The sequence below is a fragment of the Equus caballus genome, chromosome 29, assembly GCF_041296265.1.
Source record: "Equus caballus isolate H_3958 breed thoroughbred chromosome 29, TB-T2T, whole genome shotgun sequence".
In the NCBI taxonomy this organism is placed as follows: Eukaryota; Metazoa; Chordata; class Mammalia; order Perissodactyla; family Equidae; genus Equus; species Equus caballus.
Genome location: NC_091712.1, coordinates 12,137,369 through 12,157,405, shown reverse-complemented (window position 1 = coordinate 12,157,405; position 20,037 = coordinate 12,137,369). Strand labels below are relative to the sequence as shown.

The following is a 20,037-nucleotide window of genomic DNA, read 5'->3' as shown; positions in this document are numbered from 1 at the left end:
ACTATAAGACATTGTTGAAAGAAATTATAGAAGACATAAAGAAATAGAAGGATATTCTGTGCTCATGGATTAGAAGAATTAACATAGTGAAAAAGTCCATATTACCTAAAGCCATCTACAGATTCAATGCAATCCCTATCAAAACCCCAATGACATTTTTCACAGAAATAGAAAGAATTCTAAAATTTATTGGAAACAACAAAAGTCCCCAAAGAGCCACAGCACTCCAGAGAAAAAACAGCAAAGCTGGAGGCATCACATTCCCTAATTTCAAAGTATACTACAAAGCTGTATTAATCAAAACAGCACGATACTGGCAGAAAAGCAGACACAGATCAATGGAACAGAATTGATAGCCAAGAAATAAACCCATACATTTAGGAACAGCCAATTTTCAACAAAGGAGCTAAGAACATACAATGGAGAAGGGAAAGTCTCTTCAATAAACACTTTTGGGAAAACGGACAGCCGCACACAAAAGAATGAAAGTAGACCATTATCTTACACCATGCACAAAAATTAACTCAAAATGGATTAAAGACTTGAATGTAACACCTGAAACCATAAAACTCCAAAGAAGAAAACGTAGGCAGTAAGCTCTTTGCTATCATTCTTAGCAGTATCTTTTTGAATATGTCTCCTCAGGAAAGGGAAACAAAAGAAAATATAAGCTAATGGGACTACATCAAACTAAAAAGCATCTGCATGGCAAAGGAAACATCAATAAAATGAAAAGACAACCTAGCAATTGGAAGAAGATATCTGCAAATCATTTATCCAATAAGCGGTTGCTATCCAAAATATATGAAGAACTAAACAACAAAAGAACAAACTTAGTCAAGAAATGGGCAGAGGATTTCAACAGACATTTTCCCAAAGATATACAGATGGCCAACAGGCACATGAAAAGATGTTCAACATCACTAATTATTAGAGAAATACAAATCAAAACCACAATGAGATATCACCTCATGCCCATCAGAATGGTTATTATTAAAAAGACAAGAAATAAGAAGCGTTGGAGAGGGGCCAGTGCCATGGCCGAGTGGTTAAGTTCGTGGGCGCTACTTCAGCAGCCCAGGATTTTGCCAGTTTGGATCCTGGGCCTGGACACGGCACCACTCATCAAGCCATGCTGAGGTGGCATCCCACACAGCACAGCCAGAAGGACATACGACTAGAATATACAACTATGTACTGGGAGGGTTTTGGGAGAACAAGAAGGAAAAAAAGATAGACAACAGATGTTAGCTCAGGTGCCAATCTTTACAAAGAAAACAGAAGTGTTGGAGAGGATGTGGAGTAAAGGGAGCCCTCATACACTGCTGGTGGGAATGTAAATTGGTGCAGCCACTGTGAAAAACAGTACAGAGATTCCTCAAAAACTAAAAAATAGAATGACTAGGCATGACATCAGCATCACGGCGGAGTGAGCTCTTCCCTTAGACTCTCCTCCCTAAGAAACAATGAAAAGGACATTCATAAACCAACAGAGGACAGGCAAACAACACAAAAAACATCTGAGAGACCCATGCAGCCCTATGTCTGAAGGTGGAGGTGCTGGACCCCCCAGGAGGAAGAAGGAGGAAGTAAGGGGATCTCCTCTCCCTCCCCAGCAATGACCTAGGGCACAGGACCATGCACAGCTCTGAGAAAAGAGGGGCCTGGGGGGAGACTCTGTGGGAATGCCTTTGCTCTCCAAGTTCCCTCACATCCCATAGAAAGCTCCACAGAGGAGGCTAAGCTATTGTGGGGTTGTCTTCATGAAGCCAGCACGCCAGGACAGACAGCGAGGGCAAAGAGAGAACACCCATGGGATGGCACATGCAAAAGAAGTGCCCCTCCCCCTGCTGGGCTCACAAGCTCAGCCAGTCAGCCAGAGCAAGGGACCCCGTCTAGAGTGCCCGTGCGTTCATTAGCAAAGCAGCAGCTACAAGCAGGCAATCGCAGATGGGTCCTGTCAGCATAAATTCCAAAGGACAAGCACAGACACCAGGGATCACAGCAGGCTCAGAATACACAGCTCCTGAACCTCCTCCAGTGGTGGCAGGTGGAATCTGAAACCAGATACTATCTATGTGAAGGCACAAACCAACCCCATCAAATACTATGAAGAAATATATTAATAGTCCAGACCAGAAGGAAAATGAAAAGCACCTAGAAATCAATCCTGAAGGCACACAAATTTACAATGTAAACGACAGAGAATTCAAAATAGCTAACATTAAAAAACTCAACGAGTTACAAGAAAATTCAGATAGTTCAATTAAATCAGGAATAAAATTAATAAACAGAGGGAATACTTCACAAAAGAGATTGACCCTATAAAGAGAAACCAATCAGAAATGTTGGAGATGAAAAACACAATGAGATAAAGAAAAATCTGGATACCCTGAATTACAGAGCTGACATTATGGAAGACGGAATTAGCAATCTGGAGGACCGAAATATAGAAAGGCTTCAGATGGAGGAGGAGAGAGAATTAAGACTAAAAAGAAACGAAGAAATTCTCTGAGAAATATCTGATTCAATCAGGAAATGCAACATAAAAACTATGGGTATTATAGAGGGAGAAGGGAGGGAGAAAGGAGCAGAAAGTCTGTTCAAACCTGGGAAAGGAGCTGGAATTACAAGTAAAGGACGCTAACAGAACTTCTGATTACATCAATGTAAAAAGACCTACTCCAAGGCATAGAGTAGTAAAACTGGCAAAAGTCAGTGACAAAGAAGAAATATTTTTAAAGGCAGCAAGGCAGAAGAAAATAACTTACAAAGACCATATCAAACTTTCAGGAGATTTCTCAGCAGAATCTTTACAGGATATGAGAAGGAAGAATGAGATATTCAAAATTCTGAAAGACAAAAACCTTCAGCCGAGAATACTCTATCCAGGGAAAAATATCCTACATATACGGTGGAGAAATAAAAACTTTCCCACATAAACAAAAGCTGAGGTAGTTCATCGCCACAAGACACCCCAAACAGGAAATGCTCAAGAAGACCTTCATACCTGAAAAAGAAAAAAAAGAGTTCACAAAGCCTTGAGCAAGGAGATAAATAGGCAGCCAAAGTCAGAAAATTGCAGCTCTCTACCAGAACAGGTTAGCAAAAACTTAATTATGACATTAAAGATAAAGGGAAGGAAAACATCAAAAATAACTATAATCTTGTGATTTTAACCACAAAATCACAACACAAAACAGAATATGTTATGACCAACAAATCAGAGGAAGAGGAAAGGGATGGAACTGGCTTAGACCAAGGAAATAACAGGCTATCAGAAAATGGTATATCTCATCTACGAGATTTTTTATACAAACCTGATGGTAACCACTAAACAAATAATCAGAACAGAGACACAAATGATACAAAAAAAAGAAAACTGAGGGGCTGTCCCAGTGGCATAATGGTTAAGTTCGCATGCTCTGCTTCAGCCACCCAGGGTTTGCAGCTTCAGGTCCCAGGCACAGACCTACGCATCTCTCATCAAGCCCTGCTGTGCTGGCATCCCACATACAAAAAACAGAGGAAGACTGCCACAGATGTTAGCTCAGCAACAATCTTCCTCAAGCTAAAAGAGAGGAAGATTGCTTACAGATGTTAGCTCAGGGCCAGTCTTCCTCACACACAAAAAAGAGAAAACTGAGAAAACCATCATAGTGAACTACCAAACCGAACTGGCAGTCCAAAATACACAAGATGAGAAACAAGGGAAATACAGAACTGGAAAACAAGTGATAAAATGGCAGCATTAAGCCCTTATATATAAATCATCACTCTAAATGTAAATGGATTGAATTCTCCAATCAAAAGACAGAGTGGTGGGATGGATTGAAAAACAAGACTCATCAATATGCTGCCTCCAGGAAACACTCTTAGCTCTAAAGACAAACACAGGCTCAGAGTGAAGGGACAGAAGATGATACTCTAAGCTAATGGCAAACAAAAGAAAGCAGTTATTGTAATACTTATATCAGACACAGTAGACCTCAAGATAAAAAAGGCAATGAGAGACAAAGAGGGGCAGTGTATAATGATAAAAGGGACACTCCAACAAGAAGACGTAACACTTATAAATATACGTGTACCCAACAAAGGAGTACCAAAGTACATAAAGCAACTATTAACAGACCTAAAAAGAGATATTAACAACAACATAATAATAGTAGGGGGCCCCAACACTCTACTTACATCGATGGATAGATCATCCAGACAGAAAGTTAACAAGGAAATAGTGGAATTAAATGAAAAACTAGACGAGATGGACTTAATAGATATATATGGAACATTCTGTCCAAAAATAGCAGAATACACATTCTTCTCAAGTGCACATGGAGCATTCAAAGGACAGACCATATGTTTTGAAACAAGACAGGCCTCAATAAATTTAAGAAGATTGAAATCACATCAATCATCTTTTCTGACCAAAATGCTATGAGACTAGAAATCAGCTACAGGAAAAAAGCTGGGAGAGTGACAAATATGTGGAGACTACACAACATGCTACTGAACAACCAATGGATCACTGAAGAAATTAAAAGAGAAATCAAAAAATATCTGGAGACAGATGAAAATGAAAATACACCACACCAACTCATATGGGATGCAGAAAAAGTGGTCCTATGAGGGAAATTCATAGCAATACAGGCCCAGCTTAAAAAACAAGAAAGATCTCACATAAGCAATCTTAAAATACAGTTAGAAAATGAAGAACCAACAAAGCCCAAAGTCAGCCGAAGGAGGGAAATAATAAAAATCAGAGCAGAAATAAATGAAATTGAAACCAAAAAAGAAAAAAGAATAGTAGAAAAGATCAGTGAAACAAAGAACTGGTTCTTTGAGAACATATGCAAAATTGACGAACCCTTAGCCTGAGTCTCTAAGAAAAAAAGAGAGAAGGCTCAAATAAATAAAATTAGAAATGAAAGAGGAGAAATTACAACAGATACCACAGAAATATAAAGGATTATAAGAGAATACAATGAAAAACTATATAGCAACAAACTGGACAATCTAGAAGAAACAGATAAATTCTAAGACTCATACAACTTCCCAAAACTGAATCAAGAAGAAACAAAGAATCTGAATAGCCCAATCACAAGTAAAGAGATTGAAACAGGTAGCTTAGTGGGAAACTACTTACCCTGACAAAGTTACCCACTCAAAGCTAACAGCCAACATCACAATTAATAGTAAAACATGGTATATTTTTCCTCAAGACTGACTTGATTTCTACTATTTCTACTTCTCCTTTTCCTTTAATGCATGGATCCTGCTAAACCTTATAAATCCACTACAATATAAAATGGGGAATGAATAAAGAGCTCACCTGAGGGATGTTCACTTTCTGTGGCTCCTGGGCGAGTACAGAGGACTGTGGTTCAGCTGAGGGGACAGAAAGAAGACAGGGGTCCTGAGATTTAGCTGTCTTACAGCTCTTAGATTCACCTCCTCAAATCTCAGCACCCCAGTTGGGGATCATCCTCCCCATAGGCACAGGGCCCTCTGGGCCTTGAAAAGGCACAAGAAGGATCCTGGACAGGCAGCAACACCTGTCTTTGTGTGATTCTGAAATGACCATGGAGCTGAAATCTGCAGTTTTTTACTGAGTGAACATAAACTTTACTCGATTGATTTAACAATAACGCATGCGTCCTTCTGAATAACAGAAAGAAATAAAAACAACCGATTAGTTGAATTAAAGTACGCCAAACGACACGACACTATTCCTTCATTAAAGTTAACTTAGCAGAAAAATACTCAGTATGCATCATTTATCTATTTTTCTCAGTAATACTATTTAACCCCCGGTATACACAATCCACGGAAAGCCTAGTAAAAGAGATGGGAGGATTTAAGGCAGGAATTTTTAATTGGTCATTTCAGCTGGGAAGTATTTCTCAAAAGGCCCTTTTGATAGATGCTTTTGGTAACTTACTTGTGAGAGAGTGAACTGTCACAAACTGCGTTTCCCTGGACAAGTCACTGAAATTTTCAGGCCCAATGTCTTTAAATCTTTCAAAACAGTTAGAAGTAGGTGACCTCGGAAAACTCTTCACAGATCATCATTCTTGGATCCTGTGACATCAGGATAACGTCACTAATGTCACATGTGGTGGTGGACATGTGTGACAGCAGCGCATCTGTAAATAGCGGGGGCCATTTAAGGGGACTGGAGACAGAACTTCCTCCCTCTGCCTGGTTGTCCCTTACCCCCAGACCTTGCCCTCACGGCTCTCCAACAAAGCAGCCTTTCCTGAGCAGCCTGCCCATGGGCCACCCCAGCTCATCTGTACTTCCCAGGGACGGCCCAAATGCCCCACTGTAACACAGTGTGGTGGCTCCTGAAGGTGGCATCATCATCAAGTCTGGTTCATTCTGGGCAGGAGGATCAAGACCTGCTTCTGATCTTGCAAATCTAGCATCTGCTCCTTTCTGGGCTCCTGTCTCTGCTCTGAAGCTCTGGAGAGAGGTCTAAGGTCAGAGGGGCGCTCTCTTCCAGGTAAGACTCCCTCACAGAGGCCCCCTGCTTCCTGCCTCACAAGGGCTGGTTTGTTTCAAGGCAACTGGGACATGGATCTGAGAAACAAATTCATTTTAGGGGCAAAAAGCCTGACTCTTGGAATTCATTATAACGTTAGACTTCAAGGACAGAAAGCCTGACAATGCAGAGGGGGCCAGGCACCTCTGTCTGACCCAAGGGACCTGAAGAGACACTAGAAATCCCAGGATACATGTAACACACGGTGGGATTCCATCCACATCCTTTCCTTTACATCCCTGGGGACGCAGGGACAGGCCAAGTTCCTAAATGCTGTGAAGGCTGTAATGCCAGTCTTGGGCAGGTGTGCCATCAGACAAAGCCTGAGACTGAAGCAAAGCACACCTGCCCTCGAATCCAAATTCCCTGGCTGGGAGCTCCTCACTCGAGCACATCGGGCCACCGACCCGAGCCTCGGTTTCTGGTGAAGTGGTTGTCAGGGTACATTAAACTATCCAGTAGAAAAGCAAAGCGTCCTCTAACTATAACAGCAGTTGTCACTTACTTAAGGCTTCCTACCTGGCACTTGTCTAAAATAGTGATCTATGTTTCCAAAAGCCGCCGTGAAACAATCATTATTAATATTTATAGATGAGAACCCTGACTCTCGCTCAGGCTCCTTCTGTCGCCCCTGCTTACAGGTGACAGAGCTGGCACTGACCGGGCCTGTAGTGCTCCAGAGCTCGGGCTCCACCGCAGACCAACGGTCACCGTCCGCCTGATAAACGCACTCCTCCCTCCCGCACCCACCGCCGCCGACACGGGCTTCTCTCCGGTCGGGCTGCAGGCGGGCTGGTCACACGATCCTCTGGCACCCTGGACAGCCCCGAACACCTGCGCCCCAGGAGCCCGAGGGCCGGGGTCTCCCCCATCGGCCTTACCCGCTCTGACGGCCCGCCCGGGTTTATACACCGCCGCGGGGGGCGACGGGGTCCCAGACACTTTCTGCTCCCATCCCCAAGCACAGGCACACCCTTCCCAGCTAGTCCCTCGCCCTAGGTGCGCACCCTGCATTTTCCGAGCACATCCCAAAGTTCCCCAACGGTTCTCTGGAGTCCTGAGAAGAAGAACGAGGAGGCTACGGCTGCACATGCGCAGAAGGAGCGTGGCGTCCCCTTCCCAGAGTCCAGGCGGTGAACCTCACCTATTTAAAACTACATTTCCCATAGGCCTCCGCGTCTACATTTCAAGTCACTCTTGGCCTTTCTGCGAAAGCGGGAGGACGGTGTCCTTAAATCAATCCTGCCCAGGGTCCTCCGAGCCTGAAGAGGTTAAGGGTTAAGCCTGAACACTGCTGTCAAATGCAAAGGGTAATCCGCTATTGGCTCCCGATTAAAATAGCATTTTTTTTCATAAGTCATTTGGAGGTAATTGGGGAAATTTGAATACGGATTGGATATGGAAAATATTAAAATATTACTTAGATGGTGTGAAAAAAATTTGGAGTTATGTAGGAAAATTGACTTTGTAAAAAGAAAAAGACATGATGACTGAAGTAGTTAAATTATATAGCTGTAAAATTATAATTTTACAATTTTTCAACCTGGGACCTCCACCCTGTTCCTTTACAGCCACCGGACCCACCAACCCCTGAGCCCCATCCTGGCGCGCCTGGGGCCCAGTGTGCAGATTCTACTGAGGGTCTGCACAGGTGCTCCATGTCACCACAAAAGATGGCTGCACATGAGAAACACTCTAAGAGTTTTAAAAAACATTTGTCAGTATCCCATTAGAGGAAATACATATTTCATTGCTTTGAAATGCAACATGGGCTGCTCCTGAGTCCACAGGGAGTATACTCATATTGATTAATTTGAGCCTATCCAAACATAATTCATCCTTCCTAATCTAATATGGTAAGGATCCACCCCCTTATGTGCTACCTAGTTTCTGCTTTATTGGGCAAGATCTTGAGTTCCTTTTGTGTTTTTGGTTTTTTAATTTCTGGATTTCTTGCAATTTTACTCTGAACATAGCTGTTTTTTTATTCCCATTATGGGCCTGGAGCCAGTAAGGAAGTTTGGACAGGGCCTGAGGATAGTGTGTATCTCCTTCAGGGGTAACTTATACTAGGATCACCCCTTAGGATTTGGAGAGAGAGAGAGAAGTGAGAGAGACACTGTCAGAATTCAGTTACTCTTCACTTCTTTTTCTAAGCTCCTCAAAGCAGTGACTTTTAGTATACCTTAAAGGCCTTAAAATTGCAGAGAGTGTGGCAGGTACAACAAACTTGAACTGTCTAATAAGCCTCAAAGCTGTGCAGAGGCAAGTGTACACCTGCCAGGCAAAGTGCACAGAGTATAGAATATCTGTTCTGACCAAGTAGTAGTATATGTTTGACCATATCCTTCTCCTCTGATAATAACTTTGGGCTTCCTAGATGCTCAGTAAATCCATGTAAGTGAAGGAATACAATTTATTCACCTTAATCTTGACCTCACACTGAGTCCATTCTAGCAGTAATTGGGGGAGGTGTACTTAGCTGGCATTCACCCACATATGGGTAGTGATCATTTTATAAAATATTGAGGAACTTAATGTCCCTCTTGAAGATATTCTTGTATTCAAGCCTTATCTGAGTGAGTAATTGAGGCAATCTATTGAGAGCCCCAGTATATTGGGTCACTTTTCAAAGTGTTCAGACACCTCCATCTGGGAACTGTTTCTCTCTATGCCTGTCAATATTAGATTAGTTTTATCTTTTTAGGGTTTCATGCAAAAGGAATCATACAGTGTATTTTTGTGTGGCTTTTTTTTCACTCAGGATAATGATTTTGAGATTCATCCTATAGTTGAATACCAGCAATGAAGGAACAGCCTCACACAGGGAGACACAACTGCTTATGAAATCAAGGGAGACTCATTGTGCCCAATGAGTTCAGCTATATCTGAATCCAAATACATGTAATCATTCCAATTTCCAGGTTCCTAGACTTTCCCAGTAAATGTCCCAAATCTCATCTAATACACCTCCTCAAATTGTGGATCTAATAGCTATTGTAATTTTTTGAAGAAATAATGTCCAAAACTTCCCAAAGTTGATGAAACAATGTTAATTTACACATCCAAGAAGCTTACTGAACTCCAAGTAGGATAAATACAAAGATATAGTTTTACTTAGACACATCATAGTCAAACTGTTGGAAGCCACACACAAAGAGAAAATCTTAAAAGAAGAAAGAGAAAAACAACTGAACATGTACAGGAGAGCATCAACATAAATAATATCTAACTGCTCATCAGAGAAGATAGACCCTAGAAGGCAGAGAAATGGCATATTCAAAATACTGAAAGAAAAAATGGTAATGAAGAATTTTTTTATCCAGCAAGACTATCCACTAATTATAAAGGTGAAATAAGGACATTATTAAATTTAAAAAGACTGGAAGAATTTCTTGATATCAGAACTGAATTGTGAGAAATACTAAAGGAAATTCTTTGGGCTGGAAGAAAATGACATCAGACAGTACCTCAAATCAGCTGGAAGAAATTAAGAGAGCCTTAAGTAATAAATTTCTGGGTTTTAAAAAAAAGAATCTATAAATATATTTTCTCATTTCTTCTGTTAAATTCTTTAAAAGACATGAGATTGTACAAAGAAATAATTGTAACATTGTAGTATTGGTTTGGTAACATATATAGATATATATAAAAATAATAGCACAATAGGGGAAAGTAATAGAGTTACATTGGAGGAAACATTCTATATTTCATAGGAATTAAGTTAATATTCGTTTGAAATAGACCATAGTCAGTTAAAATGCATATTGGAATCCCTAGCACAGACACTAGAAAATAGCTCAAAAACAGTAAAAAATATTCAATAGAGGAATTAAAATGATATACTGAAAGATTTATTTAGCACAAAAGAAGTTAATAAAGGAAGGACAGAGAACAAAAAAGCCTGAAGACATAGAAAACAAATAGCAAATTGGGAAATGTAACTCTGATCCTATCAATAACTGCACTAAATGTGAATGGTCTAAAAAAAACAATTAGAAGACAGAGATTGGGAAAATGAATAATAAAGCAAGATCCAACTCTATGTGATCTACAAAAGACACACTTAGATTCAAAGACAAACAGACGTTGAAACTAGAAGGATGGAAAAGACATATCACACAAATAGTTTCCAAAAGGTTGCTAGAGGGTTGTATTAATACTGGACAATGCAGACTTTAAAACAAGAAATATCATTAGAAGCAAAGAGGGAATATCCAAATGACAAAATGTCAATACATCAGAAAGATATAGAAATTATCAATGCTTACAAATCTAACAGAGCTTCAAGATACGTGAAGTAAAATTTGACAGAAAGGAAAGGAGAAAGAGACAATTCAACAACAATACTTGGAAATTTCAACTGCCCCCTGTCCATAATGGATTAAAAAGAGGAAAGACAATCAGCAAGGTTATAAAAGACTTGAACAGCACTATCAACCAAATTAAATTAAGTGACGTGTATAGATCACTGCACTCAATGACTACAAAACACACACTCTTTTCAATAGCACATGGAACATGCTCCAGGATAGACCGTGTACTCAGCCATAAAATAAATTCAACAGATTTAGCAAGAATGAAATAATATAAAATATGTTCTCCAACCACAATGGAATGTGAGCTATCAAGAATGGAATATATCTGGGATATCCACAAACATTTGGAACTTAAATGACACCCATCTGAATAACACATGAGTCAAAGAATAAATTGGGAACAAAATTTGAAAGTACTTTGAAGTGAATGAAAATTTAAAAAATAGAATATCAAAGTCTATGGGATGTGCCTAAAGCAGTACTTAGAGAGAAATTTATAGTATTAAACACCTAAAGTGGAAGAGAGGAAAGTCTCAAATCAATAATTTAAGTTCCCACCCTGAGAAAGGAAAGAAAGGAAAATAAACCAAACTGAAAACAAGAAACAGAAAGGAAATACAAAAGATTAGAACACATGTCTGTGAAATACAAAACACAAAAATCAATAAAACCAGAAACTGGCTGTTTACCAGATAAAGTTGACAATCCCTTAGCTAGCATCCCCAAGGAAGAGAGAAGATAGAATTTACCAAAATCAGAAATTATAAAGGGCCACCCACAGAGAAATTAAAGGATTATAAGAGAATATTATGAACAACTTTATGCCACAAATTAGACAATTTATAAGATACTGGCAAATTCTTAGATCCAAATTTCCAAAACTGACTCAAAGAGAAATAGAAAATCTCCATAGATCTGTAACAAACAAGAAAATTAAATTAGTAATTAAAACCCTTTCAGGGAAGAAAAGCCCAGATTCGGATGACTCAACTGGTGAATTCCATTGACTATTAATGGAGCAAATAATCCCAATCTCCCACCATCTATTTCAGAAAATATCGAAGGAGAGAGCTGGTCTCACATCATTCTATTAGGCCAGAGTTACCTTGATTTCAATGGCAAGTGAAGACATCACATGCAAAGACAAGACCACTATCCCTCATGAATATAAATGAAAAATCCTTAACGATGTGTTAGTGAGTGATGTCACCAAGATGCGGGAGTAGGAGATCTTAGCCTCTGTCCTCCCAGAAAGATCAACAATTAGACTGCGACCTACCCATGATCAAAAAGAGTTCTGGGAGAGCTCTAAAGCCCTCTTACGAAACTCTAGCAACATAGCAGAACAAAAAATGTGAGAATAATCACACATAAAGAGAAAGAACAGCTTCATTTTGCCTGCATCACCCCGTCCTTTAAGCTGGCATTACTCAGTGCTAAGAGGGAACTCCTCAGCTAGAAAGAGCTCTCCTTTCAGGGAAAGAGAGAGCAGAGTGAACGACCAGCGTCCCAGCCTTTCAGGGCACACATGAAGTACCCACTTTGGTTTCCCCCCACCCAGAGACTGGCAAAGCAGAGAGATATAGAGATGGCTAGGGACAGGGAAGAAGAGCAGGGTTTACCAATATCGGGCACACAGCAGTAAAGACCACAGTTGTGTGACCTGTTCTATGGATAACCCCAACGTGGAAGGGCAAGGGGAACAGTGCACTAAGAGAGATACACAGCTCTGTGGGAGCAGGGGAGGAGCAGTCTCTGAACACGTTCCAGGAAAGGGGTCACCTTCCATGCCAAGATGAACTTTGCATGAATAAAGATTTAAGTGAGGAGAGACTGAGAAGAGTGAAGAGGGGAATGGGGTGTCGACCAAATTTCATCCACCTGCAATTTTACCTACTCAAATTTTATCTACCACGGCAAGAAGTTAGTGTCTAATATTTTAAAATTACTTTTAAATACAAGTATTCGTACTAGTTATATAAATGAAGGTAAACACAAGAACAGCTATGATAGAAAGGGCTCAAGTGGTTTCCATGGGGAATGGAACTGGGGGGATAGAAAGGACTGCGGTTGTGAGGTTGGGGAGGGCCTGTCACAGTTCTTTATAAAGCCTTCAGTACTATTTGATTTTAAAGGCACAAGTATGGATTCCTTAGATAAATATTAATTTTTAAGTGAGCTTTAAAGAATGAGTAAGGTTTCTACAAGGAGAAACTTGTAGTTTCTCAGTTTACTTTTCCTGCCACTCTAGTGCCTATGACCACAGCGTGTGGGAAAGCCCTGGCCCCGGCTTCAGAGTGGCTGTGGCTTCACGGGAACATGGATGATCTGTCCCTGTGGTACCACAGCATCACGTCTGCCTGCGATCCTGCTCTAAACCAGCAGCCTCTGTTACCGCCAGAATCCGAGCATCATCCCCCCTGGCAGTTCTTCATGCCAGGCCCCACCCCCTGGACCAGACTCCTGAAATGCTGAAATGGACCTGAATCCCTACTTTCTCCATCCCTAGTTCAGCCTCCTCTTTTTATACGTGGCCCACGTCAGCCTCTGGACAGCATCCACGATGCACTGATGGTCTCCCACCAGAACTCATTTGTACATTTCTGCCTGTTCCTCCTTCACCCGCTCTCTTCCTGCAGAATGGCTTGGAGCTCCTGCAGGATCGATGTATCAGTTAGAGCAGCTCTAAGGAAACATCTGGTGAGGGGGAAACAGGACTCACTCGAGGCAATTACCAGACGTAGGAGGTACTGCCGATTTCCACAACCCAATAATGCACTGCACCAAGCTCCAAGGTAGGAAAGGGCAGAGATCCTAGAGCCAGGCTGCTGAGGTTGGAATCCCTATAACACCACTTACTAGCTATGTGATTGGGGGCTCTTGATTGAACCTCTCTCTGTCTCAATTTTCTAATCTGTAAAATGGAGCTACTAATGGATCATGGAGGATCCAAGCCGAAGATACTGAAATTGGTTAAGAGGTTCTTGCATTAATCCAGACAAAAGACAATAAGGGTCTGAACTGAGGCAGTGACAGGGAGGATGAAGCTGAGGAGACCGAATTAGAAAGTTATTTCGGAGGCTGAATGGCACAATTTGGTACCAAGTGACCATGGGGGATCAGGCACGAGAAGAAGGGGACAGGTAGGAGGAGAGAGAAACCATTTAAGTGTAGCTCCTAATTTTTTTATGAGGGTAGCTGAGTAAATGTGGATGCTATTAACATTGACAGTTCACAAAAGAGACTCATATTTGCTGTGTGTGTGGCAGGGAGGGGCATATTCCAGAGAGTTCTGTTGTAATGATGACATATCTCCTTCCATTTTCATCACCACACTGTGGTTCCGATCCTCAGATGACGAAAGTGTGTCTGCAGCCTGACATTTGTTACCTCACTTAATCCTCACACGAGCCCCATGAGGTAAATGTGCTGCTATTATCTCTGTGACGTAACAGGGTACTTGAGTCTCAGAGAGGTAAAGCAACTTGCCCAAGATCACACAGCACCTTGGCTGGGATTTAAATCCAGGAGGATTGGACTCCTTGAGCTATCAGCCTTCCAGTATTGCACAGTGCCTCTCAAATACACTCTTCCAGAGAGGCGTCCTAGAAATTTTCATCTGTGCAGTCCTCCTGCAAGAAATAGTTCAGATTCTTCTACCTAATTTTCATTTGAAACTCTCCTTGTATACTCTAGAATTTGTCCCAGCTAGTGAAAAGGTGTTTTACCATATTATATATTTGTCACAGCTGCTCTATAAACCTGCATGTGTGCACTGTGTTGGCACGGTCTGGTTTCTGTGTCTAATTACAGTGTTGAAAGCTACTACATGCACAGATAGATATGTATACAGAGATTAGGAACACAGAGCGGTTCCCCTTTCACATAAAAGTGCACGTGCTGTAGAGGAAGAATAGCATATTTTTAACTCTTGAGCACTATTTGCTTAGCTGATAGCTAAGTGAAATGAGGGGGTGTTAGAAAGCTGTGAATAATGTTCAATATGAATATTATAGGTTACCTGGGAAAAAGGGGTTTTACAGTATAAAATGATACTGCCAAAATCCAGCAAAAGGCTTAAAAGTCCAAACCACTCTAAACATTGATTTGACTCAATCGTGCAAGTTAGAACATTCCATTTCCCCAGAAAGAAGTCATTCCTGAGTAAAACTTTGCAAATGAAATGTAAGAAGGAGAGAGAAGAAAAAGTAAGATTGCAGATCCACAATGAACAGCGTCCACTTTCACCTTTTGGGAAATTTATTTCTACTCCTCAAAAAAAGAGAGCCACAAATAATGGTTTTCCCGATGAAACCACCCCAGCTGGATCATGCTAAAAAGCTTTCAGGAGGGAAGCAGTAAGTAAATTCAACTGTTCAGAGGCATTTGGATGTCATCCTAAAGCAGCAGCCCCAGTAATCACTGCGCCATCAACAACTAAAAGGATCCAGACTATTAGATGGGGACAACAGAGAAATAATGGATGCTAAAGAGATCGGAAACAGAAATGATGGCATTCACCCACTACATAGCTTCAAAGCGGATGAGGGGAAAATGGAGGCTCCATTTTCTAACTACTGAACTATTAAAACACACACACACACACACACACACACACACACAGACTGATAAATGCCAGTATCAGTTTTATCACGTAGGTGGTTAAACAGTCACTTTCTTCTTCAATATTTTGAAATATACAAGGACTTTGGTCTTCTACTAATTTCAGAGTTGAAGAGGCAGGATGGCTTCCTTCTCTGCCAACGTGCAGACTGGGAAGATTTGATGCTGGGGCACCAAAGGTTCCAGAACCTTGGAGGCAGGATGCTGGAACATAAGGCAGGCAGGGACGCACAAAATGTCTATCCATGAGCTTAAAGAATTTTTGGATAAGAACCAGTTCTGCTTCTCCAGCCAAGCTTTCGCTACTTGCCAAGAACATTATGCTTCGGTTGCCCAGTGATTCTTGCAGTAAGGACCCACGAAGTCTGCTTACATCAGAATCAGCTGCATCCCTTGTTGAAATGCAGACGCCCAGGCCCCAACCTACTGAAGCAGAATCTCTTGAGGTGGGGCAAGGATTCTCATGCCACTGTCCTTGAGACTTAGCAAGGTAATTAATGTGACCAGATGTCGTGGTTTGACTGGGACAATCCGAAATTCCAAGATCTTCGAAGTATTATGATATAGACTAGGGGTCCACAAACTACAGCCCGTGGACCGAATTTGGCTGCCATTTGTTTTTGTAAATGGGTTTTAATTGGAACACAGTCATGTTCGTTCATTTTTGTCTTTGGCTGTTTTGACACTACAACAGCAAAGGTGGACAGTTGCCACAGAGACTGTATGGCAGGCAAAGTCTAAAATATTTACTATGTGGCACTTTACAAAACAAGCTGGTTCACTCCCAATGTAGACCAAAGGTTTTCAACCATTTCTGCACATCAAAATCATGTAGGGATTTTTATAACACCACTTCCCCAGACCTAGTCCCAGAGTTTCTGAATCAATTGGCCTGGGGTAGGACTGGATATAGCTATCATTTAAAAGCCTGTTCAGGTGATTGTAATGCGTGGTCAGGAAGAGGCCAATTGCTCTAAGGGAGACTGCACATACTTTGGAACCAGGCTGAAAAGACTCTGCTCCATAATCCCTCCCTTAATCCGGCTGAGTGTCCTTGGGCAGCCCGTGTAACTTGCGTGAGTCTCAACTGCTTTATATGTAAAACAGAGCTACCAATAGTGACTTTGTTGGGCGAGGTATTAGGAAGATGAGAGACAATATACGCACACCTCCCGAGACAGGGCTTAGCATCCTGTGAGACTAAATAAATGGTACTGGCAGTGATGAGGAGGATGATAATGATGATAACCATGATAGAGGGTAATGCCTATGGCTTCAATAATGCAATTGGATATACATTCATTAAGCACTGTCTGTGTGCTCTGGAAGGGGAAACCTTGATAAATAAGATGTGATGACCACCTGAAGGAGCTCACAGTCAAGTAAAACAAACAGGTACGTGAGATAGTGACAGCAAGAGAAAAGAAAAACGGGCCAAGAAGATGGAAAAACGAGTCACAAAAGAGAAACTAAATTCTAATAAATATAGACAAACATGTAAACTTCAGCAATAATCAGGGAAATGAAAAACAAAACTCGAATGAGACATTTTCTCCCAGCAAATAGGCAAATACTAAAAATATCCCACCTTCACAGAAGCATAATTTTTACAGGCTTTTTAAAGGGTGAATTGGCAGGTTAAAATCTGCACACTTTTCAAATCCTCTATTTCCCTTCTAGGTATGTAGTCTGGAGAAACACATATGCTGTAATAGACCTGTGTAGGAACTTTCACTGTGGCATGGCTGCAGCAATGTGAACCATCTAAATACCCATAAGATGGGGAATGGCCAACTAAATCTTCATGCCTCCATTCTATCTAATTCAATGCTAAAGTATTTTTTAAAGTGATTTAAATGCATACCGGTACAAAACGGACAATCACACAAAGTACTCTGTGTCAAAGATGCAAATCATAGAAAATGCCAGAACATAGGTATAATAAAGCACACACATGCACACTCAAAACAAAACTTTACTTTTTTATCCATGTATGTGTATGTAAATTCCCAGACAAGATTACTTCTGGAAAGGAAAGGTAGATTTTGAGAGTAGCCTAGAGGAGATCTTTCACTTACTATATTGTTTGAATATTTAATAAAGTGAATGTATTCATGTACTGCTTATGTACATCTTTTAAAAGAAAAAAAGCCACCAGACAATAATTGAATGTAGTGAGTATTATTAGAGAAGTATGTGTAAAGTATGATGGGGGAACCAAAATCAATGCTGCTGGGGTGGGATGGAGAGGAGGAGGTGCCGCAGAGATAGGGTAATGCTGAGCTAGGCCTTGAAGGAGAAGATGTTGGTGGCATCCCAGAAAGAGAGGGGACCATATGCAGGGGCTCAGGGGCATGGCATGTATGCTTTCATTCATTCATCCCATTATTCAGTCAACAAACATTTGTGGAGTGTCACCTCTGAGCTCAGGAGTGTTTCAGGTGCTGGAGAGACAGCAGGGAACAGACAGACAAAGGTCCCTGCCCGCACTTTGCTTCTCTTCTAGTCTGTCTACATAGATAATATGCAAGAAACAATCAAGACGCATAGCGTGACAGGGAGTGCTGTGCGGAGAATAATGCAGGGAAAGGAGGTGGGAGATGCTGCGGTGGGAACGGGGTCCCCTACTTTAGTTGGGGTCACCAGAGAAGATTGTGCTAGGAAGTAGCATAAACAAAGAGCTGAAAGAGCTGAAAGAGCTAGCCATGGGGACAACCAAGGGAAGAATGTTCCAGCCACAAGGACAGCAGGTGCAGAGGACCCCATGCAGGGCTGAGCTTGACGTGTCCCAGCGACCACCAGAAGGACAGCATGGCTGGAGTGGGTCAGCAAGAGGACAGAGAGACGGTGGATGGAGGCTGGGAGGTGTCGTGCAAAGCTTTGTGAAATGTGGAAAGGATTTTGACTTTTCCTCTGGGCGGGGTAGGTGGGGGTGGGGAGCGGTCACCGTAGGCTTTTAAAATGGGAAGTGGCTTGATTCATTATATGTTTCAAAGATACCTCTGGATGCTTGACTGAGAAGACTCCAGGGGGCTAACGTGGAGGCAGGGAGACAGTTGGGAGCCTCCGGCATTTGCAGGGTCTGCTCAGGGCCTGGGCAGCTGAGTCACGGGGCGCTGGGTCACTACATACAGGGGTGGGAACACGGAATCTCAACAGCACGTGGACATCAGTGGCCTCTTCCTCGGGTAGCAGCATCCTGATGCTCTTTGACCGACCTGCCTATACCCTTGCAGGACCCAGAGGAAGAGTACAAATGAAGGGCCATATACCACATGCCCAGGGATTTGAAAGTTATAAAGCAATCTATCAAAGTGTCATTTAAAATATGTACTATCCTCCTATCTTCATAATGACTCGGAAGGCCAAGTTCAAATTTGGAATCCTCTGACTTCTCAGATTTTCTTGCCAGAATATAGCAGCATGGGGAGAGCTGGCTCCTGGCTTATGGCTCCCGGATCCCTACCCTCAGCCTGTTCCCCACTTCTCTTCCTACTCCCAGCTCTGCCCATCACTGTAGTGGCTTTTTGTACATGTGTGAGTACATCATAACCTGCACAGTGAAAATGGGTGGACAGCAGTCTTTACATCCCCTCTGGCTTTCATGTGCCATGTGCCCTCGGGAGGACAGATCCAGGGAAGAGCCAACTTGGGCAGGGAAGTCCAGGGTCTCTGTGACCAAAAGAATGGTCCAGAAGGGAGGGTGCAGGTTGAGGTGGGCAAGTGCCCTTGGCCTGTGGCCTCCTTATCCCCTGGGAAGACGTGATGGGAGAAGGACTAGAGTGGAGACTTCTAGGGTGGATGACTCAGTGCAGGGATGTTTTCTGCATGGGCTTAAGAATGGCGCTGCCCTCCTCAGTCAAGCTGGCTGAGCTTAGGTCACTGCTGCTTACCCAAGGGACGTGGGACACCTTGGTTGGTATTTCCTCTAAGAAGCCACACAATGGTGGTGGGAGGTGGTTCTTAGGAATTTAAATCATGAACAGAGGGGCTGAGGGAAATGTCTTGGAGCTGGTTTGTACCAGCCACAGGGTCTTGAAGAGACTGTCACTTAAGTCCTATTCTCTGTATTATTGGAGGTCTCCTGGTTCCAGTCCTTTCTTAGGCTTCTTTGATCAGCTATGCCTTCCATTCCATGAGCTTTCTAAGGCTTGCACCATTCAGAGATAGTTACTGTGCCTGTAACCAAGAAACCCCACAAGATGCAGGCTGTGTTACAAAGAATTCCATGTGCCACATTAGGGTGGTTGAACTTTAGTCTGCAGAAAATTGGAGGCTTTTAAACAGAGAGCTGGCTTTTTTTTTTTTTTTCAATGTCTCTAGAGAGACACAGAAGATGGGCTGAAAGGGAAGAAACTCTGTCTGGCCTTCCTTGCTCCTCCAGCACTTCAAACGGTGGATTAAACAGAGGCACCTATTATGAAATATAAGTTCAACTTCAAGAAGGAAAGAAGAAATCTTCAGGGTAGGTAGGTGAGAGAGACACCAGGAGACTGGCGATGAGCAATTGAGCTCATTTTCAGGCAAGAACAAAGATTCAAGGCCGACTCCCAG

At 42.1% G+C, this 20,037-nt stretch overlaps 1 protein-coding gene across 1 annotated transcript in view; it reads right to left on the bottom strand.

Annotated features, from left to right (window-relative positions):
* Nucleotides 1-7,687, bottom strand: part of LOC138921419 (ral guanine nucleotide dissociation stimulator-like) — a 93,342-nt gene extending 85,655 nt beyond the window's left edge. The window contains exons 1-3 of the mRNA XM_070255208.1: nt 7,549-7,687; nt 5,939-6,143; nt 5,330-5,385 (exon numbers count right to left, since the gene is read on the bottom strand). The gene's annotated coding sequence lies outside the window, so the exon portion shown is untranslated. The remainder of the gene's footprint in view (nt 1-5,329; nt 5,386-5,938; nt 6,144-7,548) is intronic.
* Between the last annotated feature and the right edge of the window lie 12,350 nt (nt 7,688-20,037).